Below are 15,934 nucleotides of genomic sequence, written 5' to 3'. Positions count from 1 at the left end.
TTCTTTGTATTGTCCCTTCATGTATTTGTACATTGTTATTAGATCTCCCCGTAGACGTCTTTTCTCTAAACTGAATAACCCCAAGTTTGTTAATCTATCGTTGTACTCCAGTCCACCCATTCCCCTAATCATTTTGGTTGCCCGTCTTTGCACTTTTTCAAGTTCACTTATGTCTTTCTTGTATATCGGGGCCCAAAATTGCGCACTATATTCTAAGTGTGGCCGTACCAGTGATTTGTATAGAGGCATAACTATGTCCTTGTCATGCGAATCTAGACCTCTTTTGATGCATCCCATAACTTTATTTGCCTTGGCAGCAGCTGCCTGGCACTGGTCATTAAAGGTAAGCTTGCTGTCCACCAAAATCCCTAAGTCTTTTTCATTGACAGTCTTACCCAGTAATTTACTATTTAGTACATAGTCATACATTTTATTACGTCGCCCAAAATGCATTACTTTACATTTGTCAACATTAAACTTCATTTGCCAAGTCTCCGCCCATGCTTCCAGTTTCCTTAGATCCCCTTGTAATATTCTACTATCCTCCTCATTATTGATTACCCTACAAAGTTTAGTATCATCTGCAAATATAGACACCCTGCTTTGTAAACCCTCTACCAGGTCAATAAAGATATTAAACAAGAGAGGACCTAATACTGACCCCTGCGGCACCCCACTGGTGACTGTGGCCCAGTCTGAATATTTACCATTAACAAGCAGTGCCGCACCTCCCATGAGGCGACCTGAAGCGAGCGCTTCAGGCGGCACTATGCCAGGGCCTCAGGGAGGGCGGCATTTTTGCTAACCTAAGCCAGTCCAGGACAAGCTGTCCTGGACTGGCTTAGCACGGAGCGGTGGTTTGGGGAGGCCACTGGAGCAGCGCTGCTCCAGCAGCCTCCCCGCACGCTCAGGCAGAGCGCAGGCAGCCTCCGGGCCTGCTCTCTGTCGGCGAACGGGGCTAAGACCCGCCCCCTTTTTGAGAAGCCACACCCCCTCCGCTAAGCCACGCCCCCGCTCCCCCCCTCCTCCGGCCGGGGGGGGGCGGCTTTCTGTACTTCGCTCGGGCGGCTAAAGAAGCAGGTTCACCCCTGTTAACAAGTACCCTCTGTTTCCTATCAGTGAGCCAGTTGCTAACCCAAATGCATATGTTTTCCCCCAGTCCCAACATTCTCATTTTGCATACCAACCGTTTATGTGGAACAGTATCAAAAGCCTTTGAAAAGTCCAGGTACACCACGTCTACTGCATTAGCTATGTCCAGTCTTGAACTTACCTCCTCATAGAAGCTGATCAGATTAGTCTGACAGGACCGGTTCCTCATAAACCCATGCTGATTTGGTGTTATAAGATTATTTACATTGAGATACTCCAGGATAGCATGTCTTAGAAAGCCCTCAAATATCTTTCCCACCATAGAAGTTAAACTTACTGGCCCATAGTTTCCAGGCTCACTTTTACACCCCTTTTTGAAAATTGGCACCACATTTGCTATTCACCAATCCTGTGGAACAGACCCAGTCATTACTGAATCCTTAAATATTAGATACAAGGGTCTATCTATGACCATGCTTAATTCCCTCAGAACTCGGGGGTGTATACCATCTGGATCGGGCGATTTCTCTATTTTAGTGTTTTGCAGGCGGCGCTGCACTTCTTCCTGGGTTAAGCAGGTGACATTTAATTGAGAGTTAACATTACCCCTAATCATGTTGCTGGCTAATGGATTTTCTTGTGTAAACACTGTAGAGAAGAAGGCATTTAATACTTGTGCTTTTTCCTCATCCTCCTCCACCATTACACCCAGATTATTTTTGAGAGTGCCCACATTGTCAGTTTTTATTCTCTTATTATTTATGTAATTGAAGAATAATTTTGGATTACTTTTACTTTCCTTGGCAATTTTTCTCTCAGCCTCAATCTTCGCCTCCTCTATTTGTTTTTTGCACAATTTATTTTTCTCCTTATAGTATTTTAATGCTGTGTCGCTACTTACTTGTTTTAGTACTTTAAATGCTTCCTTTTTATCCCTCATTGCATTCTGTACTGTTTTAGTTAGCCATATTGGTTTTCTATGATTTCTGGCCCGCTTATTCCCATAGGGTATGTGTTTTCTAGTGCTCTTATTTAGTATATTTTTGAAGATGTCCCATTTAGTTTGTGTTCCCGTCACGTTGAGGACATTGTCCCAGTTTATGCTGCTAAGCTCCTCTCTTAGCTGGTTAAAATTTGCCTTCCTGAAGTTTAGTGTTTTTGTACCCCCTCTAATGAATGTCTTCTTAATGTGTACAACAATACTTATTATGTTATGGTCACTATTACCCAGATGTCGCCCAACCTCCACTTTTGACAGTGTGTCAGGTTCATTTGTTAAAATTAGGTCTAAAAGTGCCTGGCCTCTTGTTGGGTCCTGCACTAGTTGCGATAGGTAATTGTCTTTTATTACTGACAAGAACCTGTTCCCTTTGTTGGATCTGCAGGTTTCTGCCTCCCAGTTGATATCAGGGTAGTTGAAATCCCCCATAATAATGACTTTATTCTGCTTTGCGGCCTCATCTATTTGTTTTACTAGTATATTTTCAGCTTCTTCCGTTATATTTGGAGATTTATAACAAACCCCTATCAGTATTTTATTATTATTTGTTCCTCCCGTAATCTCCACCCATAAGGACTCCACATAATCATTTTCCTCCCAAATGTCCTCACGCAGGACTGGCTTAAGGCTGGTTTTTACGTATAAGCAAACCCCTCCCCCTTTCTTATTTGTACGCTCCTTTCTAAACATACTGTACCCTTGTATATTTATAGCCCAGTCATAGCTAGAGTCCAGCCATAATCCATAGGGAGGTAGGATACTCGAGTGAAGGGTCGAATAGGTGGAAGAAGCTATACTAATTGGCTCCTGTCTGTCCTACTCCCTTGGGGGTGTTGCACAAACACCAGTGCACACCTGTTGAAAATCTGGCCTGGGTGGCCGGAAATTTGTTCTTACCTTGTTTCAGTTTTTTAAAAATAAATAAAGGTGAAGTTTTAATTTTATTTATCCTATGTACTTATCTGGGATATAGTCCCTTCAGTGAATTTCAGGAATGTCCCCTGTATTCTGTGTTTCGGTACGGTTCCAGGGATACCAAATTTATATGGTTTTATTTACATTTTGACCCCTTAAAAAAAATCCAAAACTGTTAAAAAATTTTTTTCTAAAAGTCGCCATATTCCGACAGCCGTAACTTTTTTATACGTGTGTGTACGGGGATGCATAGGGCATCTTTTTTTGCGGGGCCGGGTGTACTTTTTAGTTCTACTATTTTCAGGAAATGCTATTGCTTTGATCACTTTTTATTCAAATTTTTTATCAGAATCAAAACAGTGAAAAAACGGCGGTTTGGCACTTTTGACTATTTTTCCCGCTACAGCGTTTACCGAACAGGAAAAATATTATAATAGATTTGTAGAGCTGGTGATTTCGGATGCGGGGATACCTAACATGTATGTGTATCACAGTTTTTAACTACTTTTATATGTGTTCTAGGGAAAGGGGGTGCAAAAAAAAAATCATGCTTTCTTTTGCAGGCTGCATAGACCAGTAAAGACTCCCGGCTGTCATGCCAACGTGACGTCGGCCCTGGAGCATGCTCCAGGAGCCGGCGATCACCAGCATAATGGCGGCGCCCATGCCCCGCCGGGAAAATGGCGCCTCCGGCGCCTTTGACCGTGGCGCTGGAAGGGTTAATGCCTCCGATCGGTCCGGGGACCGATCGGCGGCATTAGAGCCGGTTGTCTACTGCTTAAACTATTACAACTATTACTATTACGGCGCATGTCGGGAAGGGGTTAACAAAACCTACACGGCACTATTATTGATATAAAAAGCATTTGGGACCCAACAGACTCTCTCAAATATGCTCTAATGTGCATGAGCTCCTTCAATTTCATGATCGCATACTACACAGCCATTGCTTTAAGGTCTTCTTTGGCTTACTTGTGACAAGAAATGATAGATGTTTCAGAATTAAAATTTACAGAGCGGGCATTAGGGTTGAGCGATCGTGTTCGGAAAAGATCGGATTCCGATCGGCGATCGAGTAAATTTCAAGATTGCAATCGGAATTCCGAACACGATCTTTTTAGGTGGGATCAAGGATTATTTCCCACAATGCTTTGCTACTGGCCAAGCCTTGTGGGAAAAGCTAACAATGTTAGCTAGGTCCCATAGGAATGAATGGATGCAGCTGGCACACGGCCTTAACGCCCTGTGCGCCGGCAGCGTCCATTCATTTTAATGGGAGACTAGCTAACATCTCTAGTAGCTATTTACGTGACGTCTCCCCACCCCGTACCCGCCCACACACAACTAAGCAACAAGCCCCGCCTTTTTCCTAGGTCTGTAACACTAACCTGGGAAGCAGGGGCAGCAAGGCGAAGAGGACCGAGAACAGCGGGGACCGGACCAGCGATCTGTGCAAGTAAGTGGACACCAGGGGGGACTAAGTAGCCAGAGGATAAAAAAAAATCACTACACAGCGTGGATTCTAACAATTAAAGCATTCAATTTTTAGATTCCATGCTGTATAGTGAATAGGATCGTTTTTAAAATCTGATCTCTAATTAGTAAAAAATTCCCATAGATTTGCATTGGGATTGGAATTGGGATCGAGATCGGGTTCGAAAGAAAAATGATTGGAAATTGGATTTCAAAATTGATCCTGAAAAGTCAAGATCGGCTTAACCCTAGCGGGCATAGATTTCAGATATAAGTTTTGTCATTTTTTTAATGTAAATTGTAATAAATGTATTGGACCCACCATTTTCCCTCAAACACACATAGTTCCCCCTCCCACATTGAAAAAGGATAAACATGGTTTAAAAAAGAAATAAAAAATATTATGCATTGGGGACTTCTTTATGTCAGAAACTGGCTGACATTACATTGTTTTGTAAATATATTGTTTATTTATATAGCACCATTAATTCCATGGTGTTTTACATGCGGGGGTTACATACAGTACACAAAATATACAAGCAGATATAAAACTAACAGTGACCGACTGGCACAGTGGGGTAGAGAGCCCTGCCCGCAAGGGCTTACAATCTATCTATCTATCTATCTATCTATCTATCTATCTATCTATCTATCTATCTATCTATCTGTCTATCTATATAAATTCCATTTTCCCTGACAGTGTTTTTTTCAGTAAAAAAAAAAAAAAAAATCTTTCAATTTTTTTTATCAAAAAAAGAGCAAAAGTACTTTTTTTGTTTTTTCCTTCCCTTGTTCATAGCCATAACAGTCCTAAGCTTTGTATTTTTGTGTCAGCATATCTGTACAGCATTCTGTGTTAGCATGGCCAGCTTTAATTTATTGTAATTTATTTTCTTCATATTTTCTTAGTACTATTTAGTCTACTTCATCATGGCAGCTAGGTCTGTAAGGAGTAAAGACTCGGTGGGCACTGAGACCAGATGTGTGGTTGTATGTCTGGCAGATGAAGACAGGAGGATGTTATGTAAAACAGAGGGGGTATTGCAAATGAAAACATCTGCATTTGGCATTTTTTACTTAAATTGTATCTTGTTTTGTATCTGAAGTAGGAAACTAAGACTATGCAAGGATTGTTATATTGCAGTCACTTTACCCTTGTAGTGTACAGACAGCTTCTAATCATTTGACAAATGTTACTTAAGGATATGCAGGCTCTTCTATTTTTCCATAGAAGCCTGTCTTAACAAATACATTAATAAATGGAAACAATATACTCTAACTCTAACAATGGGAATTTAATCACAGATGATAATTAGTCACTTGCCTGTAATAATATAACCCCTAGCCAGCTTTATAGAATTTTATTATCTGAATATCACTTATTACTAAGTCTCCTTGAAGTATTAAAGTCATAGCCTGTACTGTACTAATTTCAGGTCCCTAGATGCTGGATCAGTAAAACTACTCACCATGTCTTCCTTGCTTAGCCTATTACAGCTTGTACATCTGGCATACTGCTGAGAACAGCACTGCTGCCCATGGAGAGAAATTGTTACACTACAGGATAGCAAAATGAATTCCAATAAAATGACCACCTTCACAGTGTAATGATTTCTGTCCATAGAGAAGGCAGCCAGAAAGCTAAATGATATCCACAAGATCTTGATACATAATTCCACAGGTTATAAGATTATTCTCAAATGATCCTTTCACTTTATTTTTACTTTTTTAGAGTGAAATCCATCACTTTCATGAACACCGTGTGCCACCTTTTTACACACTTTCAACTTGGGTTGCAGTTTTTCTGTGATTTCTCATGTTATCCATTTATTATTCTTAACAAATTCCCTTTTCACTTATCTAAGTTCTTTTATCCTGTTCCCCTGGGCACCTTTTATGGCTTCTGATTTCTACATCTGATTATTTTTTTGCCGGCTGGTTTCTGCCCTTCAATGTCTCCTTACAAAGTATTAACTACTTTTTGAAGTAAGATGTCTATCTTGTACAGTGAGGATAAATTTCTTTACAATTTTGTATATTGCTTTTAATTATGTTCTATGGCTTGTAACAAAATAATTTTTAAATAAAAGAAGATACTAATTATAATAGACCTATAAATATATATATTTATAGGTGTGTGTATGAGTGTGTGTGTATATACAGTCCTATGAAAAAGTTTGGGCACCCCTATTAATCTTAATCATTTTTAGTTCTAAATATTTTGGTGTTTATAACAGCCATTTCAGTTTGATATATCTAATAACTGATGGACACAGTAATATTTCAGGATTGAAATGAGGTTTATTGTACTAACAGAAAATGTGCAATATGCATTAAACCAAAATTTGACCGGTGCAAAAGTATGGGCACCTCAACAGAAAAGTGACATTAATATTTAGTAGATCCTCCTTTTGCAAAGATAACAGCCTCTAGTCGCTTCCTGTAGCTTTTAATCAGTTCCTGGATCCTGGATAAAGGTATTTTGGACAAACAATTCAAGTTCAGTTAAGTTAGATGGTCGCCGAGCATGGACAGCCCGCTTCAAATCATCCCACAGATGTTCAATGATATTCAGGTCTGGGGACTGGGATGGCCATTCCAGAACATTGTAATTGTTCCTCTGCATGAATGCCTGAGGATTTGGAGCGGTGTTTTGGATCATTGTCTTGCTGAAATATCCATCCCCGGCGTAACTTCAACTTCGTCACTGATTCTTGAACATTATTCTCAAGAATCTGCTGATACTGAGTGGAATCCATGCGACTCTCAACTTTAACAAGATTCCCGATGCCGGCATTGGCCACACAGCCCCAAAGCATGATGGAACCTCCACCAAATTTTACAGTGGGTAGCATGTGTTTTTCTTGGAATGCTGTTTCTTTTTGGACGCCATGCATAACGCCTTTTTTTATAACCAAACAACTCAATTTTTGTTTCCAAAATGAAGCTGCCTTGTCCAAATGTGCTTTTTCATACCTCAGGCAACTCTATTTGTGGCGTACGTGCAGAAACGGCTTCTTTCTCATCACTCTCCCATACAGCTTCTATTTGTGCAAAGTGCGCTGTATAGTTGACCGATGCACAGTGACACCATCTGCAGCAAGATGATGCTGCAGCTCTTTGGAGGTGGTCTGTGGATTGTCCTTGACTGTTCTCACCATTCTTCTTCTCTGCCTTTCTGATATTTTTCTTGGCCTGCCACTTCTGGGCTTAACAAGAACTGTCCCTGTGGTCTTCCATTTCCTTACTATGTTCCTCACAGTGGAAACTGACAGGTTAAATCTCTGAGACAACTTTTTGTATCCTTCCCCTGAACAACTATGTTGAACAATCTTTGTTTTCAGATCATTTGAGAGTTGTTTTGAGTAGCCCATGATGCCACTCTTCAGAGGAGATTCAAATAGGAGATCAACTTGCAATTGGCCACCTTAAATACCTTTTCTTATGATTGGATACATCTGGCTATGAAGTTCAAAGCTCACTGAGGTTACAAAACCAATTGTGTGCTTCAGTAAGTCAGTAAAAAGTAGTTAGGGGAATTCAAATCAATAAAATGATAAGGGTGCCCATACTTTTGCACCGGTCAAATTTTGGTTTAATGCATATTGCACATTTTCTGTTAGTACAATAAACCTCATTTCAATCCTGAAATATTACTGTGTCCATCAGTTATTAGATATATCAAACTGAAATGGCTGTTGCAAACACCAAAATATTTAGAGCAAAAAATGATTAAGATTAATAGGGGTGCCCAAAATTTTTCATAGGACTGTATATCCTACTAATATTATAAATGTGAAAGTTTGTGTGTTTGGATGTTTGCAACTCAATCACGCAAAAGGGGCTGAACAGATTTGAATTTTGAATGAAATTTGGCATGTAGATAGTTTGTAACCTCTATTAAAACATAGGCTACTTTTTATCCCTGTAAATGACATGGCTTCATGACTGTTATGAATTTATGTTCACATACTATATTACACTGCTCTTGGCTGCAGCTTATCTCAGCTTCTGATAAAGCCAGGTCTGTTATCTCTCTATATAAACACTCAGCTAGCCCTCAATCCATTCTGTACATGCATTTGCATATTATCTGATCTGCTCCAAGAAGTGCTGACACATTGGATGGGAAAACACCTTTAATCCAAACTGGCAGTTTGCTACTTTTAAACATGCCGGGAAAAAGAAAATCTAATTTGTTGCAAAATTCTAAAACAACGACAGCCATGAACGTAGCCAGAAGTCAACAGAGTTCTCCTCAAGTGCAGCTGAGGGGGATCATCGGCGCCAACAACATGCTCATTATATGGCTTCCCAATGAGCTGCTGAGATGCTGGAACAATCACGGGCACAGCGCGAGGAATGAGTTCAGTGGCAGGCCAACTAGGCAGCTGCCGAAATACCTGAGCAGTCGGATCATCAATGCCAACAACGTGCTCATTATATGGCATGTCATATGCAAATCTATGTAGTAGAAAGCGATAAGCAGATAGGCCACAACGGGCAATTGAGGAGATTATCTGCATAACGTAACTGTAAACTTAGAACCAAAGTAGGACTAGATAAAGAGGAATTCCCAAGGGGTTCTCCAACTTGGTTGTCTTACCAGAGAATCACAGATGTGGGTATGAAGAGAAATTAGAACAAAAGGAAGAGTCTGAAAAAGAAAAAAAAGCGAGGGACCCCCCATGTCTCCTGGCCATGTAGGTGCAAACCTGGTGGCGTTATCCTTTAACCTGGTTGCAATATGCACAACCTGAATTATTGACTCCTGGAAACATTTGAAATGATGCCAGGACTAGACAAGTTTGTCAAGCGATCCCAAGGAAAAGCTTTGAGTTCCTGAATCATCACAATCTACTGGATCTTGGAGAACCACAGGAAAGTTATGGGAAGAGTGGTCTGTCTAAAAAGGATGGGATACATGATTGTGATGCTTTAATGTGATGGTGAACTATACAGTACCTATCTGTAAGTTTTGGAATGTCACCAAAATGTATTAAAAACAGTTTGGGTTATTTTGGAAATTGCTTTGTGCCATATATATTTTCAAAAGATGGCCAACCCCTGATATTCCCACAAAATGTGGACTATAGTGAGTGTTGTAACAGCACATCTTCAGCAAATTGGGGAAACCATGGAAATATGGGCATTAGGGCGTGGGGTCTGGAAGGCACCCTGAACCACTGGTATAGTATCTTAAATTGTATGTCCGGTAGTCTACTGGCAATTGAGGCCTTGGGTGCTAGGGCACATATGCAAACTTTTTGTGCATTGGTAAAGGAAATGCTTAAGTCCTTTTCCCAACTTGCTAAGTAAGAGAAGGTAAGAAGGTCAGGGGGTAACACCTGCAACTAAGCATTTAAAGAACACCCAAAAAAGAATCATCATAGGCACCACTTCTTTAGATTCTGCACTAAGCGGGGGAGGATTTATTTATACTGTCACCGCATACATGCCACCCAACTGCATAATACTGTAGCTCCTCCACTGTATAATACTGGATAACAGAATCTTTAACCAGGCGCAAGTCTAGGCTTAAACCAATATCATGTTTGGTCTTATGTTATTTTTTGACATTGTTAAAGTAGAAAAATAGCAAAAATCCCTGAGTTTAACCCCTCTAAAGCCTGCACTCACGGTTTGCACTTACACAGTATGTGCCTGCCTGTTGCAGATGTTTCATAAATATAAAATTTGGATGGATTGCTACAATTGTATGTATTTATTCCAGACAACAATGTCAATATGTTGATGAATCTGCTGTGCTGTATTGGTGAAAATTGCTTTGAGAAGACTCTGCTGAATTCTTAGTTTTACCACCGAATACATTTTTTTTTTCTTTTTTTTTTTTTTTTTTTCAAATTATTCAATACTACATCTTTCTTCATTTTGTGTCATCTTTCTACATCTAGAGAAAGGACAGATTACTATTATTAATGGGATATTCATAAAAGGGATCATATTTGGGACCTTTGGATTGGACTTTTCTTCTCAAGCTGAGTCAAAGAGGATATCATTTAAAGTCCCCTATGGAAACATCTTTCACAATTGTATGTTCCTACTATAACAACAAAAAACAGCAAATTTTGTCCTTTCTGGTGTCTTTATTGGAGATTTTAGAAAGGCAAAAAGTTCACAGAACAGGGGATTTATCAGATCCAGAGACTTACCTAGTCTTTTCAGTAATACACCATGTTCATGCATTCAACTGGCGATTCTCCCAGATCTGAATTCATAAATCTCACTTACTCAAATGACTTTTACATAGAGAATATACTAAATATTTAGAAAGTGAAGTTTGACGTATCTCAGTTTTGGAAATAAGCCATGTGGCCATGAAATGAGACGATCTTATGAATATATAAATTCAGAGCAAAAGTGTCATTAGATCACATAACAACATTAAGGCCAAGGCCCCACATAGCAGGCCACGGAAAGAAAGTGTTGCGGGAGAAAACGTGGCAGTAATGCATTGCGTTTTTTTCTGCAGGGTTTTCACAGAAATTCTGCAGAGGTTTCCTTTCTGCTTTAATTACACGGGGAAACCACCAGCGTTTCCGTAGGTATAATTGACATGCTGTGATTTCCAAAACAGCGATGGTTATGGAAATCACAGCTTTTCCACTGCACATATTTTTCTGCAATGTATGGATGGGATTGCAATGATTGCGTTTTTTTTATACATGATGCCCCAGTCTAAAGGGGTTATCCAGAAATTAGACAATCCCCTTAAAGGTCAGGAGCAAATAATAAGGATACTTATTGGTACTCAGTTGGCCGCCACCAGTGTGGAATTAGTCTGTCATGTCCTTGTCAATAGACGTCCTGCATCACATGTGACCATAGAGACCAATCAGTGACCTCAGCAGATGAAGCAGTGACATCACTCACATTCATCACCATCTCCTTATCAGTGACCTTCGTTGAGGCCACCGATTGGGCACTGCACGCTGAAGAGGACACAGCAGACCGAACAGACACCAGCAGCAATAAAAGCAAAGTAATGCATTCACACAATGTATTTTGGCTTGTAATCTGGCACGTCTACGTCGCGGGAGCTTTTGCGGGCCGTATACGCTACCATTGATTTCAATGGGAGCCGGGATCGTATACGCGGCGCTATTTTGCGGCCGTGATTTTGTGGCCGCAAAATAGCGCCACGTATACGATCCCGGCTCCCATTGGAATCAATGGGAGCGTATATGGCCTGCAAAAGCCCCCGCAGCGTAGACGTGCCAGATTACGAGCCAAAATACATCGTGTGAATGCACCCTAAAAAGATGAGGCACAGTAGGAGAATTCAGCCGCGCTCAAAATATAGTAGACTATAAGGAGAAAACAACTCAACAAGTAGAGAAAGTAATAAGACATTTAGATGACAATGAAGGCGGGCTTGAACTCTTGATAAAGTATCTTAATTAGTCTTAGTATTTTAATCTAAATGTTATTGCATGCAAATCATATCATCAAGATTCAGCAATATACAGGCTCATGAAACGTGTGAATTATGACACAATGACAACAGTCTCTATTGCATTCAGATTACTTGATGGATTTTTTTGGTTTTTTTGCAGGCATGACTTTTTACTTCACCAGCTGCCAGACAGCTCAGCTTTGGAAAGTAAGTTGTTTTATCATGTTATATAAATGGAGAGAAAACAGAAGACAGAAGGAAACTAATTAACAATCTTAGGTACAAGAAGTACAGTCAGATCTGCTCTAGTGAGCTTGTGAATACTGAATCTGCAGCGATTGTACTGCAAAGCAAATACACAGAATGTATGTACAGTATGGCCTTGTACTGATACTATTACTACGGTATAGGCATGCATGGATAGATTATTTGCATGTATATAATATGCATCATGTAGATTATGATTGTACAGATTAATATCACATCTGTGTTGCTTTATACACAATGCAAAGAGAATTTATTAGGCATAAGTATGATGATATGACTGGTATATCTGTATAACAATAGTGGCACTGAGCAGCTTTGTGATGTTATTAGATGTTCATATTGCCATTTGCCATTGATTTCCTTCCTTCTAAATCAAATCAAATCAAAAAAATGCTTTATTGGCACGTCCGAATAGGTATTTGGCATTGCCAAAGCTAGTAAAGTGGGCGGGGGGGGAGTTGTGGTGGGTATGGGGGGGTGGTTTGGGTTATAACAGTCCATGGAGTCTCATCTTCCTCTTCGTTGGTGACCGCTATATGGGGGGGGGGGTTGAAGGTGGGGGTGGGGTGGGGCGGGTGTATTGGGATAAATATAACAGTCCATGGAGTCTCATCTTCCTCTTCGTTGGTGACTGCTATATGGGGGGGTTGGAGGTGGGGGTGGGGCGGGTGTATTGGGAAAAATATAACAGTCCGTGGAGTCTCATCTTCTTCTTGTTTGGTGACCGCTATATGGGGAGGTGGGGTGGGGTGGGGCGGGTGTATTGGGATAAATATAACAGTCCGTGGAGTCTCATCTTCCTCTTGTTTGGTGACAGCTGGACACAAAACTTCTATATAGCACCAAAGCTTAATCATAATGTTTTCACTCAAGTCACTGTCACAGACTTCTATTGGAGATAACAAGCTTTAGGCTAAGGCCCCTTGTAGCGGGCCATAGCCAAAAATCGATGGGGAAAACCCATGGCGTAAACGCATTGCAAATTTTCCAGCAGAGTTTTGCACAGAAATTCCATAGGGTTTTCCTCTGCAGACTTTCTGCTTCTATTATACCTCTTATATTTAGATTTTCATATAATGGGCATGCTGTGATTTGCAAAATCATGAGCGGTTTTTAAATTGCAACATTTCCGCTTCAGGTATTTTTCTGCAATGTGAGGACGGGCTTAGCCAGAATCCTATCCACTTTGCAGTTAAAATAACAGCAACAACATTTCTGTTGCAGCCAAATAGCTGTATTTTTGCTTTGCTGGGCTAACTTTGCTCAAAAACCCAACCCATATCAGGTGACATCAGGTGACCTCCCTACGCAATTAAATTGATTTTAGAAGAGGTGTTAGGAGGGGTATAGAATTTAAATACTGTGATTCAGGTGAACTCTTTATGCTACAACTAAGAATCCATGAGATCTGAAACGCGTTTTAGGTTGTTTTACATTTCTAATTATCTTGCTGTTTTTACCCTTTGGGAACATGAAACAAAGATTGAATTTGGTTTTACCATGGGTGGCCGAATTTCTTTATTTGGACTTTCACACTTGGACACAACAACTACTACATCACCAGTATTCACAGCAACTGTTCTGTAAGCCAGGTGCCAAAGGATGTTTAAGCGGATAACTAGAGAAAAAACACCTTGGCTGGCTTTACGAGCGCTCCCATTAAAGTGAATGGGAAGTGTTCGGGAGCCTTCCGCAGCGCTCGCGTGTTCGGCTGTGAATGAGGATTTTTACAAGCCCGGCGTTACTCCGTGTGAAGGCAGCCTTACAGGTCTTTTAGGGCAAAAGTTTCATCAGTAGGGTTGAGCGATCGGAATCGGGAAAGATCGGACCCCGATCGGCGATCTAGCAAATTTAACGATAGTGATTGGCAGGAAAATGATTGAAAATCAGATTTTAAAAACGATCCTGAAATCTCAAGATTGGCTCAACCCTACTCCATAAACATAAATTAACTAGGGTTGAGCGATCGGGGTCGGGAAAAATCGAATACCGATCGGCAATCATGCAAATTTCACGATCGGGATCGGCTGGAAAATGACCGGAAATCGGATTTTAAAAACAATCCTGAGATCTCAAGATTGGCTCAACCCTATTCATCAGAACTGGATTTAGAGAATATGGAAATTTTTTAGGAAAAATAAGGATGGCACTGCTAGTGACAAACAATTATGGAAGAAATCCCAAATGTAAAATGCCTGATAGATGAAAATATTCACGAATAAACAACTTTTGTGTGTGATAAGTCCGGGGGTGCTCAACATCCAAATAGTGTAATATAGAATAAACAATGTAGAAGCAAAAAAGGAAGGGCACTCACCCGTAGACAGACATCTTCTAAAAATTATCATTTATTAGGAGAAATGCTTGATAAAAAAACAACCATAGGGAGGGAAGGAACAGCAAATATGGCGCTGGCCAGGGGGTGGGAAAAACACATATGGAGCGTGTTTCCAACAGAGAGCGCTGTTCTCGGAGGTCTCTGGAAATGCCTACAGCACTATGGTGACAGCTTGAAAGGGTTAAAGAAGGTCTCCCTTTAAGTACTGTAAATGTATATGTGGTGCGAAGGAGTTAAACAGCAAATCTGATGTCAGAATGAAAAAAATCATATTAGTAAAGGTTGTCATGTTGGACTGACACTCATATTGAGAATAAAAGGTCTAAAAATCTTTTTGATCTTGGAAAGCTAACATAACAGTTTGGGTAAACCATCATTGACTTAGTTTTCACCTTTAAACAGGCCTTTATTGCAAGCATGCAGCAGTATATAGAAGGCTTGACTGGTGACATGCATGACATTTGCTGAGGATGAATTGTAAGACTGCAGTATGAGAAGGATCATTCTTACACCACCGTCAACTTTTACAATATATTCATGTTTTATTCCATACTATAAGAATATTACAGGCCTATAACTGCATATTGAAAATAACAAAGAATATTCTTATACTGCAGTGGGAGTCTCAGAAGCTGTACTCAGAAGTGTAGGAATCTGAATTCTCAAGTTCATTTCAGCAGATGGATTGCAGATACCGATCTCATGCCTAAGATTTAGAAAGGAAGTAATGGTACATGAGAATTGGAAGCATACATCTGTAGCTAAGCATATACAGTAAGAAGATTTACAAACTGGATTTGTTCTCCATAGCATCCGGTCTCTGCAGTTTACTTTTATATTCTGCTGCTAAAAAATAAAAATAAAACATACTGTAATGGGATCGGCTTCAAATGATCAGCAAAGACAGTTTTTCTTATAGATATTACATAAATGTGCTGAATTTCAGTTTTGCCAGAAAAAAGTTATTATATTAACTAAATAAGTTATTTATTAAATTGTGTGAAAAATGTGCAAAATCACACTAAGGCCTCGTTCACATCTGCGTTGGTATTCCGTCCGGGGGGAGTCCACATGAGGACCCCCCTGAACGGAATACCCAACGCAACTGCAAGTGGTGTGCCAATGAAAGCACACGGATCCTATAGACTATAAAGGGGTCTGTGTGCTGGCCGCGCGCTGCCCGCATGACTCATGCGGACAAGAAAGTAGATGGTGAACTACTTTCCTGTCTGCATGATCCCTGTGGACCACATTATAGTCTATGGGGTCCATGTGCTTTTACTGCACACCGCATGCAGTTGCATTCAGTATTGCATTCGGGGGTCCCCATGCAGACTCCCCCTGGATGGAATACGAATGCAGGTGTGAACGAGAGGTAAGGGGAATTCATCAATCTCTCGCTGAGAACCTGTGCACCTTATGGGTTAAACTG

The sequence above is a fragment of the Leptodactylus fuscus genome, chromosome 9 (genome assembly GCF_031893055.1).
Source record: "Leptodactylus fuscus isolate aLepFus1 chromosome 9, aLepFus1.hap2, whole genome shotgun sequence".
Taxonomy (NCBI): domain Eukaryota; kingdom Metazoa; phylum Chordata; class Amphibia; order Anura; family Leptodactylidae; genus Leptodactylus; species Leptodactylus fuscus.
Note: the sequence above shows the minus strand (reverse complement) of the source record.